Here is a 19198-nt window from a genome sequence, read left to right as displayed (position 1 = left end):
AGTGCAATGCTAGTTGTGAACCAGAATCCCCCAGGAAAAAAATTTTTTTGAAATGCAACTCCCAAGCCCCACCAGAGAATTTCTGAACCAAAATTCCCTGGGATGGGCCTAAGAATCTAAGAGATCAACGGACTTGTGGACTAGGGTGTGGCAACAATGGGTCCACCTGGTGCTCAGTTGACCTCCTCAGTGTATCACAACCACCGGCACCAAAGCCTCATGACTGAGAGACAGGGCCATTGGGGCCATTCTTGAATGATCTATCATTCATCTCTCCCTATCTGTCTCTCTATCTATCTATCTATCTATATCTATCTATCTACCTATCTATCAAGTTCTTTCTTATAGAAGAAAAATAAAGAGGAAGAGGAGAAGTGGAAAATAAAAGGGAAAGAGGAAGGAAAAAATAGAAGGAGAAAGGAGAAGAAGCAATCAGCAGAAGGTAATCAACCAGATGAGAAGGAGACACTAAACCAGGTCACAGAAGAGCTGTCAGAGGCCCCTTTGTTAGTTATGACAAGAGGAAGAAAAAAGCACAGGGACCACAAGCAGCCATCCCCAAACAGCTGAAGCCCTCTGAAGTTGGCAGAGGCACCTCGCAAGGTCCTTTCCACAGGTGTTTGTTGAGTGACTAATGTAGGTGATGGGATAGATCAGTGAATAACCTGAGCCACTCTGTTCATGTCTTGCTTAGCTCCCCAGAGACAGACTGACGATAATCTCACCAGCAAGTAGACTTGTGATGCTCAATGGGGTTAAACTTACTCTCTAAGAAACTGAGATCAGATCGATGTTAACTATATAGAATCTAAGAAAAATGATCCCTTCATTGCACTGCAGTCTAAACTGCCTGATGATGCTTCGGAGGGTAGAGAGTTCTTTGTGCTTAAATGTCAGCTTTTAGGCAAAACCAGGTATGTTGTAGACAGATGAAAGTATTAGATGCAGGATTGGGCTAGATGATTTTGTCAAGACTGCCAACCAAAACTGCCAAGACTGCCAAAACTCGGTCATCTCTTATTTTCAGCCTCCCCTTTTGCAATATCCTATTTCTTCACAGAACTCTCCAGAATCAATGAGAGTTGACTCCATGGTGTAAGAGACTGGGTGGTAAGTAAAAGATTTTCCAAATAGTCTTGCAATGGAGTAACCAAAGTGAACTATTAGGTAAGTGATCACCTCTCTCCATGCATTACTCATCATTGTCTAGGTCTTTGGATTAAAAACCATATTTTAAGAGATGTGTATTTAAGACATAGAGGCACTGGAAGAAAGGGTATGGAGTGTGTGAATACTCAATACAATAACTATTTGAACGCCCAGATGCTTAAAGCAAGATGATAGTTACATCTGAGCCATCGAGCACATTGCTACAGTGATCACAAGAGAAACAGAGAGCCAGAGAGGGTAGAAGCTCCATTTAAGGTCAAAAGTGGCAAAGAGAGCATATTTTAGGATGAAAAACAAATATCCAGTCTTCTGTGCATCTTTGCACGACTTACTATTTCAGCAACAGTGGGAAACTTTTAAACCACTTATGTGGGGATCTTCAGTCAGTAATGAACTTTATGTTCACAAGGGAAATCTCTTTTCCCAACCTAATGTTTTATGGCCTAAGTCATGATAACTCATTTTTCCCCTAGCAATGTTAGTTTCAAAAGCGTATGGGATTCTGTGTTTCCCTAAAATGTGGGACCTCCACAAAATCCAGGCTTTTCCATTTCTCCTTAACAATCTGACATGAAAACTAAATGCATAAGAAGTTTGACCTTGTACAAGGGCAATCTTTTTTGAGTTACGGATGAGGAAAAAAAAAAATCTGAAACACAGCAAGGAAAAAATTTTCCTCTGAACAGTTTCATTTTTCAAAGTGCTGAAATCCCCAAACTGTTTAATGATTTATCAGCAAGCGTTCTCCCCAACAAAAATTTCTCTTCTAGCTTGAAACTAAATATGAAGAATTAAAGGAGATCACCCTCTCTCCGTTTCTCTCTTGGAGTGTGTGTGTGTGTGTGTGTGTGTGTGTGTGTGTGTGTGTGTGTGTACTTGAGATGATGCAAGAATTCTGCCATTAAAGACAGGTCAATGACACTCCTCTTAAGACTAAGTGCCATTACTTTGGAGACTAGTCTTGCCATTCTAGTAAGACATGCACCCGAGCTCAGCACTTCACCTGAACAAAGGATGATCCATCTGCCTTGGGCTCAGTCCAAACTCTCCAACAGTGACAAAGGCCCGCTTGAGTCCTTGCGTCTTCATGGTTGTATTGAATTTCTCCACACAAGAGACAGGTAGTACAAATCACAGAAGAAAGGATCCCTATGTGAGCTCAGAATTTTTCTTTATTTCACAGTTAATGGGAAGCCAAAGCCCCAGGACACATAGTTCAATGTAGCCAGAGAGAATTTTTTTTCCTGTTCCTGCAGGGAGCAAGACAATGCCTGTAATTTCAATAAATCACTCATTTTCTCTTTTCAAAGGGGAAACTGACTTTAATGTTTTATGTATTTCAGGTCTCCCAGCAAAAGCTGGACCTGGGAAAAAAGGAACCTATTTTGGGAGGCTCCCATGAACTCTATGGGGTCACAAACCCGCTTTAGGAAATGATTGTTCCCTGGATAGTAGCCAAAGGCATGGCTCCTAAAGTGTCCAACAGCTTTCAAGGGTGGGAACCCGAGAGAGGATGATCTGAGAGAACTGAATGACATGCATTTGGGGAAACTGAGTCACGTGGGGGTCAGAGCATGTGATGTAGCAGCCAGGGGAACAGAATGCATTTCTGGGACAGAATTTGAACGTTAGGTGCTTGATTTCTACAGGCAAGATCTCTACTCAGTTTCACATAATAAGAAAGGAGCAGTGTGTTAAGTACTTTGTTGGTATGTATTCTTTACTTACCTAAGGCACTGTAGTTTAGATTTCTATTCATAACATTAAAAAGAAATGTTTATGCTATGTCAAAATCTTTCAGAAGATTTCTTCTATTATGGAAGCTGGTTTCCTAGGATGAAAAAATGCCAACTCTGAGGCGCTCTGGGAACTTTTGCAGTGTGTGCCTCAGGCCCTGACAGTGCAGAGTGGGGCATGACACAGAGAGAAAGGCGTGTGCATGTCCTTTATAAGGAGTAAAGGTGACCTTCGGGAGTTCTGACATCTTGTTTTAATCACTGCCTAACTGTCACTCTCTTTCTTCTTTCTTCCCTTGTGCTTGTACCCAATTTTCATTTCACTTAAAATAAAAATTAGAAATATGATGACCAGTATGATCAATAGTCCTAAGGAATTAAAGTTCCCTGGGAACAGCCATCAACTGTTGACTACCTGCAGTTGGTATATAAATACCCCAGCTCCCCTGTCCCTCAGGTGGTGGTTCTACATGGGCTCCTAGAGTTTCCCCAGCAGGATTAAGATCCAGAGACACCCAGCGGAAGCTGATTTAACAGCATACTCTCTGTGCTTCCCTTCCTTGTGTCAGTCCCCTGCTCCCTTCCTAGTGTATCTTGTTTTCACCTCCCAAACAAACTGCACTTGAATTTTTATCTCAGCATCATCTTCTGGAGGGACCCAGAGTAAAACACATATATTCTGGGCACTGAAATGTCAACACATACCATCAGGTAATGGCCGTTCCACCCAGGGTTCCCCTGTCCAACAATGCCTGATGCAGTTCTGCATCATCTTCACAAGGACCTGAGTTACGTGGATTGGCTGAGTAGAAGCTGATGCAGAGTTTGCAATGATAGCTATCACCATTTTACTAGAGTTTATCTTCAGCATAAACATGTAAACAAGAAAATGATTCTGTGGGGCAAGGAGATCAAAATGAGAGCTTCTTGTCATGAGAGGGCCAGGGAGCTAAGAGAACCAGCTTTGCACCTGTCTGGTGCATGTGTGGATTCTTCTTCCTCTCCCTTGTCCTGGTCAGCCCTGCTCTTCTGAGTATCTCTCATGTTCTCACCCTGCTCTGGGTTTTCATTGCCTGTTTCAGGATCTGCAACAGTCTTCATCACTCCCCATGGCCGTTCTTGGTGTTACCAGCTGCAGTGGCCCACAGCCCACTGGATGGGCAACACACTAATATATTTAATACTATTCATTGATGCTATTTATGAAGACCATGGAGCCGTGTTTTTCAAGGATTATTTTTAATCCTCACAGTACCTTGTGAGGTTGTGACTTGCATGCTCTCCCACTCCCCCCTCCTTCCAGGGCCATCTCTGGGAAGGTGGGTTTCTTGCAGAGGACAAAGGAGAGTCACTGAACCATTGCTCAAAAACATTTGAGGCACATGATGAAGGAGCCAGGAGAACATCTACCCCTTAGAGGCAGAGACTAACTTACCAATTGCCAATGTCATTCAGACCACCCTCACAGGAAGTGCAACAGAGAAGGTAACCAGGGGTATGACCAGAGACAAAAAGCAATTGTATCTTTTCAGAAAAGGTTGTGGTTATTTCAAGGATGACAATCAACCAGTGATCACTGACGATAACGATAATTACCAATTTCTAAATATCCACTTTGTGCCAAGAACTACACCAGATATTCTGATGTTGTCTCTAACCCATGCCTCCCCAACACCAACCCTAAAAGAAGGATATTTCCTCCCTCCCTCCCACCTCTATCTCTTCCAATTTCTCTCTCTTTCTCCCTCTCCTTTCTTTCTTTCTTCTTTCCTCCTGTCCTCCTTCCTTTCTTTCTGTTCCTTTCTTCTTTATTTGTTTCTTTCACAGCTGAGACTACCAAGACTCTAGGAGGCTGGGTTATTCGATCAAGGTCACAGCTTCACCATAACAGAGCTGTGACTTGAGCCCAGGTGTGTCTGATTCCAAAACCCATATCCTCCCATGTATTCCTTGGAAGATATAAAGCTTCTAAAAATATGCACAGATGTCTGGAAAATGCTTTTAAGAAGATGGACATCCAAGCATAGGCCTTTCTAAGATAGAAAGTTAGAGAAATTCTTAAATGGCTAAGTATAAAAACACAAATTACTGGCTTTTCTGCATTTGAAGTTTTAGGTAATGCATTACAATAGTTATTGAGAACTTATTGAAACAACTAAACTTAAAAAAATGGCATTTTCTCTTCTTTTATGGCCCACTTATAAATTCACCCCCTCACGAAATAGCTGTTGAACAGATGCTATGTGTGTGTTTTCTTATAATAACTGATTATTGTCTTGCATCTGGAATATTCTGAGTTGAACCACCAACAATGTATTCGAAAAAGAAGTAGTCATTTCTGAAAGAATTATAGCCACACGAGGATCATTTGGCTGGGAATTTCACCCCTTGACTTCATGGGTTTGACTAGGAGGCCCAACCCAGGACTGTACAAATACGGATCTGTTTTAAAGTTTCCGGTTACTACTGGCCATTTTTCTTTGTTGGACCACCATCTACAGGGTAGTGGGAAGCTCGATAGCTCAGAGAGAGCTGGTCACTCTTTAGTCATATATATAGTAAAACTTAGTGAAATTTAAATCCTGAGACTCAGAGCTTCCTTCCAAATAGCACTGAGGAGACTTGAAAGCAGCTGCTAGGCCCTACGGGAGGCAGAGAAGGGTAAGGCCTTTCCCTCTCTCTCCTTCCCTCCCTCCGCACCTTCTTCCTTCTCTCTCAACTCAGCACTCCCTCCACACTGGCCCCACCCAGAGAGAAGAGCAGAGAGCATCTGCTTCTCTTCTTTGTCTCCTGGGGACCTCTCCTTCCTCCCTACCCTTTACTTTGTTTGTCCCAAACAGTACCTGGATCTCCTTCCTAAAACTGAATGGAGGAATATGTTGCAGGGGAGGAAAACACATAAACAAAACAAAGCAGAATACCCAGAAGGAAAACCCACTGGAAGGTATTTCAAAACCACAGTGCCCATTACACTTATTTTTCCCACAATCTTCCCTCTTCCTCTTGAATTTAAGGAGCACGTCTGTGTTTTTCACCACTCTCCCCGGCACAATGCCTAGCTTCAAGCAGGCACTCAATGAATGTTTGTTGAAAGAATGAAAATCAGTGTGAAATACCAGTATGGTCTCGGGTCTTGAAGAAGTGTACGATTAGGAGAAAAAGGTAAATGAACAGGGCAGAGCTTCCTGCCTTCAATGAGAAAGGACTGAGCACCAACGATGCACCAGACACTGCTGCTTGGGTTCAGTCAGACACAGTGAAGAATCAGGAATGTTTTCTGCCCTGAGTTGCTCAAACATCGGTGGGATAGGCAATGTAATGGATCACCGTTGTTTTGTTATGTTTTTTTTAACTTGCCCAAATCCTGACATAGAGATAAGATGTTATAATGTTGTAATAAAAATAATGAGATGGGTACTTTCAGGTACTGGATTTTGTGAGCGAGAGTAGAAATTCTATCAGTTACCTGGGAAATTCAGAGAGCACATCTCCTCCCTAGTCACACTGAAGGTGAGGAAAGCCATGGATGGTGTTGTCTTCAGCATCCACATGTCAGGAACTCACGTGGCATGTAGTTTTCTTCACCTGTAAAGTTCTACCTAATAGCTGGGCTTGCGTCAATTTGCAAGGTAGCTATAAAGTTATCGAAGTGCTGTGCACATTCAGAAACATTGCAAAAGGCAATACACAATTTTTTCAGTATTGGGTAATGAGTGGTGATAATTCTCATTGGAAATTTTTGATTTTTGCAGAGACTTAAAGTTGAAATTAGTGAAATCAAGTAGTTTTGCTTTGATGCTCTGCTCACTCTATACAAAAATGGACATTCTGTTGGGGAAGAAATAAGTGGCATAACTAGAAATATCTTCTGCTCGACCAAATTTTATACCTCGTGGGAACTGCTACAACAGCTTCCAATCTGACAGAAAACTTGGATTCTAAATGCTTTCTCTGCTTGAAGATACAGCGACAAATGGAAATCACACAAAACTTAGGCCTCAGAATATAAAAAAGAATCTGTAGACCAATGACGCTCCGTATAGTAGCTACTACTCCCCTGTGGCTACTGAGTACCTGAAGCGCGTCCAGCCCAAACTGAGATGTACTGTAGGTGCAAAACACACCTTGCATTTCAAAGACGTAATTCTGCCAAAAAGGCAAAATATCTCATTACTAACTTTCAATATTTATTACATGTTAAAATAATAATATTTTGATTATATTGGGTTCAATAAATATATCACTAAATTAATTTTACCTGTTTTTCCTTTTTAAAATATGGCTACTAGAAAATTTAAAGTTACGTATGTAGCTTTGCACCATTATCTATTTTTTTGCGCTACTTTAGACTGTAATGTTTGGAGCACTCTCTTTTCTTTTCTTTTTTTTTTAACAGGAATTGGGAAAGTTGTCTGTTAAGAGCAACTGACCTGCTTTAAAAGAAAATCATAATCACGTGGGACTAGAAAAGACACAATTCCGTTCTCTTCTGTTTTGTTTGGTAAGAGAAAGATATCTGAAACGTCATGCTCAACTGATTTCTTTTTTTTGTAGTACATGGGCCTCTCACTGTTGTGGTCTCTCCCGTCGCGGAGCACAGGCTTCCGGACGTGCAGGCTCAGCGGCCATGGCTCACGGGCCCAGCCACTCTGCGGCATGTGGGATCCTCCCGGACCGGGGCACGAACCCGTGTCCCCTGCATCGGCAGGCGGACCCTCAACCACTGTGCCACCAGGGAAGCCCTCAACTGATTTTAAAATTAAAAACAGGGAGCATAAATATCTTTTCCAAAAAATTGAATAAAGACTCAAAATCTACTTCAATTCATGCAATGGCTGATTAAGGGAAGAAAGAGAAGGAGAGAGACAGGAAGGGCGATGAAGGGGCAGGCTGTGGAGGAGGAAGAGCCTGGTCTTCCCTCTGAGTATTCTATACTCATATTTCCAAAAAACTTGAAGGAGAAAAGATATGCATATGAGACAAACAAATATCTTCTCGGCCCATAAGTCAATTATCCATGCTAATTATGGTTATTCAGATGAATTACCCCAAATGACATATATTGAGAGAACCAAAGTCTACACAGGCTTTGCCCTGTGTTGTGCTTTTACTTCCAGGAATAACAGAAGCCTCTTCCTTTGATCACAGTGGATTCCTCCAGTCTGGACACAGAGTGGCTGGGTCCATTCACCTTTCCCGCAGCACAGCAGGTTTGATCTGAGAGCCTCTCTAGCTCCAGGGACTCCCCCAGAGGCAGGCACAATAGAAATGGACTGCCAGCCCACCCCTCCTCGCTGCCTCTGCCCAGGGAAGAGGGCTTAAGGACTTGCCAGGTTTCAGTTCCCTCTGCCAGGGAAGCCCCTGGCACCCAGCCTTGGGAAGAGGTCTCCTTAGACTTGAGGGCGCTCACACATGAGCTCAGAGTGAAAGAGGGAAGGCAGGGGTCTCCGGCTTCAGGCTTTCTTCTCCATCTGCAGGCCCAGCAGTGGGGTCAGGGGCGATGCCGAGAGCTGGGCAGTTGCTGCCCGCTCTCTCTTGGTGTCCCCTTTGCTGGAGAATGCCAGCCCGTGGCCCTATTTCTACAGTGTCCAAAAGCAATTGATAAAAGCTCTGGTCAGAGGTCCTGGGCAATGGTTTCCACTACAGAGGCGAGGAAGTGAATTATAAGACATCCGCTTAATTTCAACACTGTTATTGCTGCTGTATATAAACAATACTTTAATTTTTTGTATCCTACAAGCAAACTAAAACAAACAACCACTCAAACAAACAAACAAGGAAATCGTTGACTTTTGAGAGGAAATTGATCCACGTGGTTTTACTTTGGTTCAAACTTCACTTTCCACAGATGAGAAAGCTGCTGCAGTAGCCAAGGTGTGAGTGACTCTCCCAAGCCACGTGGCCAGCTGGAATGTTCTTCCTGCTGCTCCTTTCAGCCCTCAGTGCTCCCCACTTGCTCACAGGCACTCCAAGGTAGTTTTGGCAGGGTGGGAAGGGAGGAAAATTCTGGAAACCCAGGTCCTATCTGTGAACACCCTTAGCTTTCTGATCTGCATGTACCAGCAAGGTTCATTCTACCCTGGAGGTGAACTCATATCTGGCCCTTCCAGGCCAACCTAACTCACCGTGATCGATCTGTTTACAATTCCTTTTCTAAGTGTATTAACTGCTGCCCACAGCACGCTAAATATTTGCTGTGTTGGGTGCTACTGAAGTAACCTGTGAATGATTCCTGATTCCTTTACCATATGAGGTAGATGCATAAGCCACTTGAATTTGTTCCCAAACCTGTGTATGTCAGTTGTCCTTATTATTTTAACTGTCTAATTTAATTAGATATTACCAAATAAGTGAAAGATGAATTTAGCAAGAGAATTTTCTCAATGAAAATTAAGTTAAATTCTTTGAATAGTTATAGGAGAACTATAAAGCTTAAAGGAAAAAAATCTTAAAAATCTAGAGAGATTCTGTGTGTTGATCGTGTCATTGGTTTTAAGATTTTGCTCCCTTTAAAAAGAAATTAAAACTGGAAAGGATAGAATACATATTATTGCTATGGCTCATGTATGGAAGACAATGTAGAATTCCAATCAGATGTCCCCAGCTCAAAGAATAATCCTTGGTTCCTATATCAAATGTTGGCAAATAAATGTAAATGTATACGTTTTGAGTTAAATTATGCAAAGCATGTATCACTTTTTAGTGAGTCTCCGTAATACCTGACTTCTGATTGACCTACCATGTATCTGTCATGTCACAAAGATGAGAAGTAGACTCCACTGTAGAAATTAGGAAGCGAGAAGGACACATATGTATCTCAAAGGATGAAAAGTTAAGATTTTTGTGCCTTCTGTATGACTAAAGCAACCATTTTCATTGCCAGAAACCTTAAGAAAGTACTTTCCCAGACTTACTTTACCTTAGGCTTTTTAAGAACTAATAATAGAGAGTAAGTTTTGTTCCACATATTAATTGCTTGTTGTCTTGTTTCTTTTTCTCTAAGACTAACCTAAGTGCTTGTAACATATAAAATCTCTACTAACTGCCTGAACAGCCCTTCTGCTATAGAAGCCAATAAAGTTTTCTTTCTTCTCATTTATTTCCTGGTGATCTTATTCTAGGATGTTTGACAAAAAAGTAGTAAATAATAATAATAATTAGCTGATCAAATGATGCTTGAAGACAGTTTGGAGCCAGTGGCCAACATCTTGTTATGACTTAATTGAAGTTTGAATCCTGGGTCAGAGTTGCCTCATCTCTCTTTACAGAGATACTCCACTTGTAGCAAAGTAATAATCCTCACTCAGACAAAACTAGACCCCTTCAGCCCGTTAGCAAGATGCTGTACTTAAAAAGAAGTCCGACATCCCCCTAAATGTAATTTAGAGCTTTACTGAAGTCTCTCAAACTCAGTAGAATATGAAACCTCTCTCCTGTCTTCTCAAAGCCCTATTCATCACAACAGGGAAATTGCCCATGTGCCCCCTTCTCCCTTCTCACCACTCCCAATCAAGCATCAACACTCAACCCAGGTTTCTCAGGTTCTCTTCACCACCCCTTTTACTAGCTCTGAGTAAGAATCCATTATTTTCTAGTCATCTAGTAACTTTCTACCCTTTCCATTGTAAATCAAGCAAGTACAGGTAGATGCCTTTCATCATCATCTCCCCAAACTAATACACCCAATTCAATGATCTGCAAAACAAGGTTCAGGAATAGGCATTATTCTTCTTAAGTGCAGAAAAGTGGGAGAGGCTTTTAGTCCCTGTGGTATTTGGGCTTGAGTTCTGGATCATTTACATGAAGAGCACTGAATCTGACACGTGTTAAACTCCTGCCTCTTAACCCTTGACAACAGTCAAACTAAGCTTCTCTGCTTGTGTGATCTTGAGCATGTCTCAGAAGCACCCTGAATATGAAGTTCCTCAGCCTTAAATACAGAAAACGACAACTCCTCACAGGCTGTAATGATTAAACAAGATACTCATTTGCAGAGGGCTTTACACTGTAAAATCACTTTCTTACATCGTGAATCCATAGAATGGCAGATAGAAGACTCCCGAAGAAGAATTTTGACTCATTGAAAGTGATGTTCTGAAGTGTTCTCTGAAAAGGTGGGCTCATAGAATTGCATAAAACTTCCCTAGTTGAAGATGATAATTCAGTCTGAACTATTTTTCAAATGTTAAAGAATAAAAAAAAAATTAAACATAAAATCCTGACTCATATAAAATTAAAAAGAATGCATGGCTAAAATTTTTATGTAACTATTAATTAAGGAGGGAACAAGTGAGATGGTACAACCAGATTAAAGGAAAAGGTGACAATAGAATCCTACCTCAAGAAACAATAAACATCTAAACAACCTAAACTTACGCCTAAAGCAATTAGAGAAACAAGAACAAAAAAACCCCAAAGTTAGCAGAAGCAAAGAAATCATAAAGATCAGATCAGAAATAAGTAAAAAAGAAATGAAGGAAACAATAACACAGATCAATAAAACTAAAAGCTTGTTCTTTGAGAAGATAAACAAAATTGATAAACCATTAGCCAGACTCATCAAGAAAAAAAGGGAGAAGACACAAATCAATAGAATTAGAAATGAAAAAGAAGTAACAACTGACACTGCAGAAATACAAAGGGTCATGAGAGATTACTATAAGCAACTATATGCCAATAAAATGGACAACCTGGAAGGAATGGACAAATTCTTAGAAAAGCACAACGTTCTGAGACTAAACCAGGAAGAAATAGAAAATATAAAGATACCAATCTCAAGCACTGAAATTCAAACTGTGATTAAAAATCTTCCAACAAACAAAAGCCCGGGACCAGATGGCTTCACAGGCGAATTCTATCACACATTTAGAGAAGAGATAACACCTATCTTTCTCAAGCTCTTCCAAAATATAGCAGAGGGAGGAACACTACCAAACTCATTCTATGAGGCCACCATCACCCTGATACCAAAACCAGACAAGGATGTCACAAAGAAAGAAAATGATAGGCCAATATCCCTGATGAACATACGTGCAAAAATCCTCAACAAAATACAAGCAAACAGAATCCAACAGCGCATTAAAAGGATAATACACCATGATCAAGTGGAGTTTATCCGAGGAATGCAAGGATTCTTCAATATATGCAAAGCAATCAATGTGATAAACCATATTAACAAACTGAAGGAGAAAAAACATATGATCATCTCAATAGATGCAGAAAAAGCTTTTGACAAAATTCAACACCCATTTATGATAAAAACTCTCCAGAAAGTGGGCATAGAGGGAACTTACCTCAACATAATAAAGGCCATATATAACAAACCCACAGTCAGCATCATTCTAAATGGTGAAAAACTGAAACCATTTCCTCTAAGCTCACGAACAATACAAAGTTGTCCTCTCTCCACACTATTATTCCACATAGTTTTGGAAGTTTTAGCCATAGCAATCAGAGAAGAAAAAGAAATAAAAGGAATCCAAATGGGAAAAGAAGAAGTAAAGCTGTCACTGTTTGCAGATGACATGATACTATACATAGAGAATCCTAAAGATGCTACCAGAAAACTACTAGAGCTAATCAATGAATTTGGTAAAGTAGCAGGATACAAAATTAATGTCCAGAAATCTCTTGCATACACTAATTATGAAAATCTGAAAGAGAAATTAGGGAAACACTCCTATTTACCATTGCAACAAAAAGAATAAAATACTTAGGAATAAACCTACCTAAGGAGAAAAAAACCTATATGCAGAAAACTATAAGACACTAATGAAAGAAATTAAAGATGATACAAACAGATGGAGAGATATACCATATTCTTGGATTGGAAGAATCAACATGGTGGAAATGACTATACTACCCAGAGCAATCTACAGATTCAATACAATCCCTATAAAACTACCAATGGCATTTTTCACAGAACTAAAACAAAACATTTCACAATTTGTATGGAAACAAAAAGACCCCCAAATAGCCAAAGCAATCTTGAGAAAGAAAAATGGAGCTGGAGGAATCAGGCTCCCTGACTTCAGACTATACTACAAAGCTACAGTAATCAAGACGGTATGGTACTGGCACAAAAACACAAATATATATCAATGGAACAGGATAGAAAGCCCGTAGATAAACCCACACACATACGGTCACCTTATTTTTGATAAAGGAGGCAAGAATATACAATGGAGAAAAGACAGCCTCTTCAATAAGTGGTTCTGGGAAAACTGGACAGCTACATGTAAAAGAATGAAATTAGAACACTTCCTAACACCATATACAAAAATACACTCAAAATAGATTGAAGACCTAAATGTAAGGCCAGATAGTATAAAACTCTTAGAGGAAAACACAGGAAAAACACTCTATGACATAAATCACATCAAGATCTTTTTTGACCCACCTCCTAGAGAAATGGAAATAAAACCAAAAATAAACAAATGGGACCTAATGAAACTTAAAAGCTTTTGCACAACAAAGGAAAACATAAACAAGATGAAAAGACAACCCTCAGAATGGGAGAAAATATTTTCAAATGAAGCAACTGACAAAGGATTAGTCTCCAAAATTTACAAGCAGCTCATGCAGCTCAACATCAAAAAACAAACAACCCAATCCAAAAATGGGCAGAAGACCTAAATAGACATTTCTCCAAAGAAGATGTACAGATTGCCAAGAAACACATGAAAGGTTGCTCAACGTCACTAATCATTAGAGAAATGCAAATCAAAACTACAATGAGATATCATCTCACACCATTCAGACTGGCCATCATCAAAAAATCTATACACAATAAATGTTGGAGAGGGTGTGGAGAAAAGGGAACCCTCTTGCACTGTTAGTGGGAATGTAAATTGATACAGCCGCTATGGAGAACAGTATGGAGGTTCCTTAAAAAACTAAAATTAGAACTACCATATGACCCAGCAATCCCACTACTGGGCATACACCCTGAGAAAACCATAGTTCTAAAAGAGACATGTACTACAATGTTCATTGTAGCTCTATTTACAACTGCCAGGACATGGAAGCAACCTAAGTGTCTATCGACAGATGAATGGATAAGAAGATGTGGGGCATATATACAGTGTAATATTACTTAGCCATAAAACAAAACGAAATTGAACTATTTGTACTGAGGTGGATGGACCTAGAGTCTGTCATACAGAGTGAAGTAAGTCAGAAAGAGAAAAACAAATACTGTAAATTAACACATATATATGGAATTAAAAAAAAATTGGTTCTGATGAACCTAGGGGCAGGACAGGAATAGAGACGCAGATGTAGTGAATGGGCTTGAGGACATGGGCGTGGGAAGGTTAAGCTGGGACGAAGTGAGAGAGTGTCATGGACATGTGTAGTGTATACACTACCAAATTTGAAATAGATAGCTAGTGGGAAAAAGCCGCATAGCACAGGGAGATCAGCTTGGTGCTTTGTGTCCACATGGAGGGGTAGGATAGGGTGGGAGGGAGGGAGGGAGACGCAAAAGGGAGGAGATATTGGGGATATAGGTATATGTATAGCTGATTCATTTTGTTATAAAGCAGAAACTAACACACCATTATAAAGCAATTATACTCCAATAAAGATGTTAAAAAACAAAAATTCTAAAAGGTGGACAAGTGGCATTGTTAAAGTAATGAAACACAAGGCCATTAGACTAAGGTGTCTCTACTGCCTCAGCAACCTACGTAAACAAACTGGACCCTAAGCCAGAGTCAATTCCTAGAAATCCTCAAGGTTAAGAAATTGAAACTTAAGAAATCCAATCACAAATAGCCTTTATTTGGGCTTTCCCAAATAAGGCAACAACTTAAGCTATAGCCAATCCAATGATTTTCCTTGCTTTGCTTCCGAGTCTTCTCCATAAAAGTCTTTCCCGTAGCTCCTGCTGATAAGTGCCTCTAACAACTTTTGTTTGGAAGCACTGTTTGCTCATATAAACTCTTGTAAATTTTAACGTGCCCCAGTTCATCTTTTAATAATTCATCAGTGGTCAGGAATGGTCAAAATAAATCTGCATCCTAGTTGCAAAAGTGGCTTCTTGGTGGAAAAATGGGGAGATAAATCAATTGTGCATCCACTAGACACCATACTAGTTCTCATTATTTGCTGATTTAGTATTTGCATACTCACCTACTTAATAAAATGCATGAGTTAGAAAGCTTCATTCAGGCATGAGTTATAATGCTGTGGGCCATGAATTAAATGTTAACATAGCTCCAAAACAATAAAAGACATAGATAACCCAGAAGGGTTACCTAGATAGAATACCCAGTGATTTTTTTTTTTGCTCTTTCAAAGTCTTTCACGATTTTTTCCTGACATAGGAAAAATCCGTTGCTTCAGTTGTTTCAATTAAGCAAGATTAACAGTGGTTGTCAGACTAAGAAATAAGTTCTTTTAACATTTCCACTTATCTACTAAGACCTAATTCTCTAACATTTAAAAATAATGTGACCCCATGCATTGTAATGCCATTTATATATGTCATATGAGATGGATGGAGTCAATGCAGGTGAAGGTGAAGTAAGGTACGAGGTGGACATAGAAGTTATCTCTTTCAACCCTGGAACTTCTCGAGGAAGCAAATAAGATGACGGCTATTTTGCAGAAGAGGAAACATAAATGCTAATAAGTTAAATAATACTAAAGAGGACACAAAATGGATAAATGGCTTGGATCCAGTTCTTCTATATCCAAAAGCAGAGCTCTTTCTACCCCCAAATACCCTCTGTTTTATCAAGTGTTTGGAAACCACTTGTTTCACCTTTTTCCCTGGGTTGCTGTTGAAGTCTGGAAAGTTGATTTATAATCTCAGTTTATTATCTCAATGTCTTTACAAAGCTGTATTTATTTGTTGATTTATTTTCCTACAGTCTTAACTTTGTTTTTTCCCCCCCTCAAAAGCACAAGCAAAGGAAAGGAGCATTGCTGGGCTTGGCTCTGAGAAGGAAAACAAGCTACAAGGCTAAAGAATCTAAGAGGTACTTAGAGAAGCAGAAGCTGAGAGTCTCAGAGCATGAGAAATTCTCATAAATCATGTGTGGTTAGATTTTTTTAACTGTGTCTGCGTTTCCTAGCTATAACTATCTCAGTCATCTCAAGAAGCCAAAGGAAGAAACAGCTTACATAACTGTCAATTCTTTTGACTTTTGGATTAGTGCCAGTGTTCAGTAGCTGAAACAATTACTCAGAAGTTACAACACCAATATTTCAGTCTCTCAGCTCTCAATTTTTAGAATATCTGTCTGTGTGCTCATCAAAACTGTTCTTAAGTCTCTATAGTACTACCTGGTTAGGTAGATGGATAGATAGATAGATAGATAGGTAGGACAAATACAAACCTACCTACATAGATACATAAGCACATAGTTGCACAGATAATAATGCCAAATGGATCCTGAAGTTGGTCTGACCCTCATTTACATGATATACATCATATTAGAGGACTTGTTATTGCTGTGGGTATAATCAATAGATCCAAATTTTCATATATAAGTAATATACAAATAGGCCAGTTTTAATTCATCTCCATAAGCACATGGCAAGAAAATGAACCAAAGTGACTAAGTACTCAAGGCAGCAGAAAATCACTCATCCCATAAAGGAAACCATGGAAGGTTTCTATATGCATATTCTCTTGTATATTTGAATTATTCTGTATTTGGTGTCATAAAGAAAAATCAAAGGCAGCTGAGAATACACTGACAGGTTATAACGTTGTGTGGGGGCTTTTTACTTAGTTAAGCTGGTTCTGGGTTAGATAGAGTTGGCCACAATGTACATTTCTGCGTGATTTGGAAGGTGGCAGTGAAGGGAGGGCCATTACACCCACAAGGTCACTGCAGGGGGCCAAGGGCAGCTCCACATGTGTATGCGGATCTGCTTGCCCCCCACGGTGTCAAGAGGCCGCAGCTGGGCCTCAGATGCCTCAGCTCCTGCCCATCTCCTCCACCCCGACTCTGTGGCCTGGGCCAGGTGCACATGTGGTTTGGCGATGAAGGCTGCCAGCTTCTTCCTGCAAGTTACCCACATTGCTGATGTTGGAGGTGGGGAGAGGGCTGCAGGCTGGAGTTTGTCCTCATGGATTCCAGTTTGCCCTTGGTCTTCTGCACTTGACACCCAGCTTTACTTTTCCAACTTCAAGCCCTGCTGACCTGCAGCCCTTTGAGGACCAACTGAGACACAGAGCAATATCCTCTTAAAGACTCCTTGACCAGCTCCCACCTGGTGGGAGGGGCCTGACCCTTAATTCATATCACTCATGGTGGCTCTGCTTCCCCAACTGCACCCAGACGGATCCACCTGGTTTAATAGCAAGAACGACTTTAAGTCAGGAGATTGGATTCTCACGCTGGCTTAACAGCTGCCTAGCTGTGTGCTTGACACATCACCTGACTTCTCTGTAACTCTCGTTTGTTAGATCAGATGAATATTAGTGGCAGCTCCAGCTCAAGGTTTGAGGCAGTTAGTGAAACACTACCACAATATTTACAACTTACCGAGACATTATATTCAGAGTTTTACACTTCGTAAAAAGCCAGGAGATTGTTTTAGTCACATGAGGCCATCTAAGATTCCTTTTTAAAACTGACTTCGTTTGCTGATATTGGAGTACTAGCCTTTTGTCATAATGTTTTAAAATATTCATCAAGATGAGACAAGTGCAAATGATAGCGTGTCATATGACTAATTACAAAAATTCCCAGTGCATAAGTGTCTGTAAAATGGCTAAGAATATTTGCTGTCATAAGAGTTGGGTTGTCCTGAATACCTGTAAATGTCTGACTTGCAGGAATCCTGAAACTGAGATGCAGAACACATATATGCTGAATTAATGAGTGTGAGGTGGGCAAGAGAATGACCATGAGTCATTGGATAGCTCTCCTTTCTTTGCCCTGCACCTTTTTGGTAGTTTCCCAGGATATCTGTCTTATCAGAGCCATTGGGAACAAGTATTTCCCAGGGGCTCTTTCATTTTTATGCATCAAATAGCAAAGATGAAACACAAAGTTGGAATAAAAAGCAGATTGAAATGATTGCAGGATGGAATAGGGGCCTTCTGACAACTCCTTTCAATAGGATGACAATAGGGTGAATTCTAGCAAGAGTCCGCTCCATCTCTTAGTGAAAGGCGGCATAGTGAAAACATGGTGGTGAGAGACTGGATTCCTCACCACTATCTCTGTACCATGATACATCATCAAAGAAACAACAATGATGTTGATAAGAGCTACTGCAGTAATACCATCTTGCATTTCCAAGGGACCCATACCTGAGTTGCTTTTGTGCTCTTTCTCCCCCCACCCTCCCATTTAATGACACAGATGTCTACAATCCAAACGCACCTGTGTTTAGAAACATAAGGTTCATTATGAGAACAGAGCACTGATCTCCTCTAGACCGTTCCTCTGTCATGAACAATGGCCACATACATAACTGCAGAGCCAGCAGACCCAAAATTAACCTCCTCGATGGCAGATGCATTCTTGGACTTCAAAATTCTACACCAGTAGGAGCAAATTATAGGCTTAAGGGATTTATTTCTTATTACATGAGGAATGCATGCACACTGATTCTTTTCCACGAGTGATAGATCAACAATGGCTTTCATTTAAAACACAAATATCTTATTTAACAGAGAGGATGAAGAAGGGGACAGGGAACAGGGTGTTTAGGTGACTCTCCAAAGGGTTGGAGGAGTCTAGGAAGCACCTCTTAGGGGTTTATTACAAAGCAAGAATGAAATATTTTTACTTCCTAAGTACTTAGTTCAAGAGTTAGGCAAATATGTTTCGGGGCATCTAATTTGTAGCAGGCACTGGGGCCATTCTTGAGGAACTTTTAGTCTGGGGAAGAAGAATAGTTTCCTCAATCACTTCTCTTGTCTCTCTCTGCCATCCTTAACATAGCTTGCAACATCAGTCATTAGGGTGGCCTTTTGTGTTACCAGAAAATGTGGCTAATTTTGGTGGAACAGTTTCCAACACAATCTCTTGGCAAGACACAGAGGGCTCGGAAACTAGTCGTGGGTCATGGTGAGTGAGTCGTAAGGTATATATTCCAGGTCACCTGGGTTCAGTGTGTTTCCTCATCAATTCAACGGTAGTTGAGTGCCTACTAGATAGATGGGCTTGCTTATATTCCAGGAAGGCAGGCAGACAGCCCACAAATAAATAAAGTAGAAAATAGTAATAGTTATAAGTATTGGGAAGCAAATATAACAAGGAGATGTGACCAGATGAATGGCAGGACATTTTAGCTACAATGGTCTAGGAAGTCTTCTTTGG

The sequence above is a fragment of the Globicephala melas genome, chromosome 6 (genome assembly GCF_963455315.2).
Source record: "Globicephala melas chromosome 6, mGloMel1.2, whole genome shotgun sequence".
Taxonomy (NCBI): domain Eukaryota; kingdom Metazoa; phylum Chordata; class Mammalia; order Artiodactyla; family Delphinidae; genus Globicephala; species Globicephala melas.
Note: the sequence above shows the minus strand (reverse complement) of the source record.